We start from the raw sequence: 4256 nt of genomic DNA, 5'->3' as shown, positions 1-4256 counted from the left end.
ATGGATAAAGAAGTGGTACATATATACAATGGAATATTAGCCATAAAAAGGAATGAAATTGGGTCATATGTAGAGATGTGGATGGATCTAGAGACTGTCATACAGAGTGAAGTAAGTCAGAAAGAGAAAAACAAATATCGTATATTAACGCATATATGTGGAACCTAGAAAAATGGTACAGATGAACTGGTTTGCAGGGCAGAAATAGAGACACAGATGTAGAGAACAAACATATGGACACCAAGGGGGTGTCCAAGGGGCAGCAGGGGGTGGTGATGGTGGGATGCATTGGGAGATTGGGATTGACATGTATACACTAATATGTATAAAATAGATAACTAATAAGAACTTGCTGTATAAAAAAATAAAATCCAAAAATATAAAAAAGAGGGTACAGAAACAATTTAACTTTCTCCATGTTATAAAATTCAGTTATCCATTCTTTCTGAAGTTATACTCTCAGGTGTAGCTGAGGGGCAGATGGGAGAAGAAGCTAACGTATATTCACCTACTACCACATGCCAAGCATCTGCTAGACATCTTACATATACTTATTTGTGTTCCCTGTTCTCTGTTATTCTCATTTTACAGATGGAGAAACTGTGGCTTAGTGTATTCATTGTCTGTCACTGTATATCAAATTAACAGCTTTAAACAACAAACATTTATGGTCTTTCATAGTTTGAGGGTCAGTGTTTCAGGAGCAGATTAGCTGGGTGGTTCTGGCTGAGGATTTCATGAGGGTGCACTCAGAATGTGGCAGGGGCTGCAGTCATCTGAGGCCTGACTGATGCTGGAAAATTTACTTCCATTCACATGATTGTTGGCGGAAGGCCTCAGTTCCTAGCCTCATGGATCTTTCCATAGAGCTGCCTGTATGAATGACCTCACAACATAGAATGGTCCAGGAGAGACAGACACCAAGATGGAAGCCATAATGCCTTTTTTGACTTAGTCTTTGTAGTTGGACACTGTCAATTCTGCTTTATTCTATTTGTTAGAAGGGGATAATTAGGCTCTACCTCTTGAAGGGGGAAGTATTAAAGAATTTGTAGACATGTTTTAAAACCGCCACACTCAGGGAGGTGCCATCACCTGCCAAAGTTCATAGAGTTTGTCAGTGGTAGAGGTTAGACGCAACCATAGTTCTAGATGGTTCCCCACTCTTTTCTTTTCACTGTTCCGTGATTTCTCCCTGACTGAGGAATGGAGAGCTGTTTGCCCTTAACGCTAATTAGCCCCAGACTGTAAGGGTTGTTATTTGCCTTTAGAGCTCCCCTCTTTCTGTCTCTGTCTATCGTCCGTCACACCTAAGCAGCATCCTTCTTATTCTACATTGGAATTTTGAATCTCCTGTGAAAATGGGAAACCTGGTAACTTTTAGTGTGAATTGTGTGTAAATCAAGAGTCTGTAGGGCTTCCCTGGTGGCGCAGTGGTTGAGAGTCCGCCTGCCGATGCAGGGGACACGGGTTCGTGCCCCGGTCCGGGAAGATCCCACATGCCGCGGAGTGGCTGGGCCCGTGAGCCATGGCCGCTGAGCCTGTGTGTCCGGAGCCTGTGCTCCGCAGCGGGATAGGCTGCAACAGTGAGAGGCCCGCGTACCGCAAAAAAAAAAAAAAAAGAGTCTGTAGGCTCTGAGTGAATATTTGGGGTTTCTCCTTTATCAGGTGGCTTTTATAACATTTTGGAGTGTTCTCAGAGCTTTCTTCCTCTATTCCTGATTCTTCATCTCTCAGATCATTGAGGTTGTGGGTAGCTTTTGGATGAAATAATGGTAATTATAAGGGTCTGTTTAATTTATCCTTTGTATAACTCTTCAGAGCTTTCAAAGGTCATTTATATGCAGCATATCACTTGATTGTCATAAAAGATCCATTAATAAAATGGGGGCAAGTGATATGATCTTCTGGATAAGCTTAGTGTTGAGCCACCACTTATCTAGGTATCTTCATTCTCTTGATACCTGCTTGGCACTGCATCCTTTTCCCCTACAGGCCACTCCTCTTTCTGCTGGGTCCTACAGTAGGCAGAGCAATAGGAGCTTGTGGTCTTGGAATTGTAGGGGAAGAAAACTTTTCTTCTACCCTCTTAAGTTCCGTCATGCAGGACTGTAATTAACCACAAAAGACAGATTAACAGAAGAAAAGACAAACAGATTTTATTCATGTTAATATTTTTTTTTCTTTTTTTTTTTTACCTTGCTTTTGGAGATTTTGATTAAAAAGTGCCGTGTATGACAGGGTTTCTTGATCTGCATGTGGAGTTCTGATTTTTTTTTTTAACACACACTGTATTTTATTTTTACAAGAGATAAATAAACTGACACCAAGCATTGTAAATGGATGACCACAACAAAAGCAACAATGATTGCAATTACGAAACACACTCATACTATGTCATAATATTGACGTTCAGTCCAGTAATCCTCCCCTGTAACAGCTCCTTTACTTTGCAGTGAAAATTGATTTGTATATTTTTTGCTTCTGAGTCCTTGTGGGATTTTTTTTTTATTCAAACAGAAACTCACAGAAATTATAATCATCCTCATCAGTTCACTCAGTCCCATGTAATTAATTTTTTTTCATCTTGATCTTTTGTTAGCACTTTTATGAATTCATCAGTTTTCCATTAGTTCTGAAAATGCTTATTCATTCACTTCAGTAGTATAGTCAGTTACCAGAAACCTGTACTTGTCAGAGTCTTTTCCATGAATTCCTTGAGAATGAAACCCTTTTATAGGAACATTTTTGCAGAAGCATCAGAATACACCCAGAACTGTCTGTAAATGACAAAAGACTTAAAAATGACCACGGTTAAAGATTTGATGAAAGTTCATAATAATGCAATTGACAAGGAAATTTAGTTATTCCTGAGATATACATTTTAAAGTAATAACTAGAATTATGACTTATAACATTATACCAGAATATATAAGATTTTTAGAAATTTCATGTAATGTCTGAAACATTTATATTAACATATTTCCATACAAATAACCCAAAGAAAGTTTAGTCTTAGTTGTTTTTTCATTTGCTTGTTTTTTTATACTGCAGGTTCTTATTAGTCATCAATTTTATACACATCAGTGTATACATGTCAATCCCAATTGCCTAATTCAGCACACCACCATCCCCACCCCACCGCGGTATTCCCCCCTTGGTGTCCATACGTTTGTTTTCTACATCTGTGTCTCAACTTGTGCCCTGCAAACCAGTTCATCTGTACCATTTTTCTGGGTTCCACATACATGCGTTAATATATGATACTTGTTTTTCTCTTCTGACTTACTTCACTCTGTATGACAGTCTCTAGATCCATCCACATCTCTACATATGACCCAATTTCATTCCTTTTTATGGCTAATATTCCATTGTATATATGTACCACTTCTTTATCCATTCGTCTGTCGATGGGCATTTAGGTTGCCTCTGCGACCTGGCTATTGTAAATAGTGCCGCAGTGTACATTGGGGTGCATGTGTCTTTCTGAATTATGGTTTTCTCTGGGTATATGCTCAGTAGTGGGATTGCTGGATCATATGGTAATTCTATTTTTAGTTTTCTAAGGAACCTCCATACTCTTCTCCATAGTGGCTGTATCAATTTACATTCTCACCAACAGTGCAAGAGGGTTCCCTTTTCTCCACACCCTCTCCAGCATTTGTTGTTTGTAGATTTTCTGATGATACTCATTCTAACTGGTGTGAGGTGATACCTCATTGTAGTTTTGATTTGCATTTCTCTAATAATTAGTGATGTTGAGCAGCTTTTCATGTGCTTCTTGTCCATTTGTATGTCTTCTTTGGAGAAATGTCTATTTAGGTCTTCTGCCTATTTTTGGATTGGGTTGTTTGTTTCTTTAATATTGAGCTGCATGAGCTGTTTATATATTTTGGAGTTTAATTCTTTGTCCGGTGATTCATTTTCAAGTATTTTCTCCCATTCTGAGGGTTGTCTTTTTGTCTTGTTTATGGTTTCCTTTGCTGTGCAAAAGCTTTGAAGTTTCATTAGGTCCCATTTGTTTATTTTCGTTTTTATTTCCATTACTCTAGGAGGTGGATCAAAAAGACCTTGCTGCGATTTATGTCAAAGAGTGTTCTTCCTATGTTTTCCTCAAGAGGTTTATAGTGTCCATTCTTAACATTTAGGTTTCGAATCCATTTTGAGTTTATTTTTGTGTATGGTGTTAAAGAGTGTTCTAATTTCATTCTTTTACATGTAGCTGTCCAGTTTTCCCAGCACCACTTATTGAAGAG

This window comes from Aethalodelphis obliquidens, unplaced genomic scaffold (genome assembly GCF_003676395.1).
Source record: "Aethalodelphis obliquidens isolate GAN/ISIS:26980383/991018 unplaced genomic scaffold, ASM367639v1 scaffold28, whole genome shotgun sequence".
NCBI classification, from domain to species: Eukaryota; Metazoa; Chordata; class Mammalia; order Artiodactyla; family Delphinidae; genus Aethalodelphis; species Aethalodelphis obliquidens.
This window is presented reverse-complemented; position numbering follows the sequence as displayed.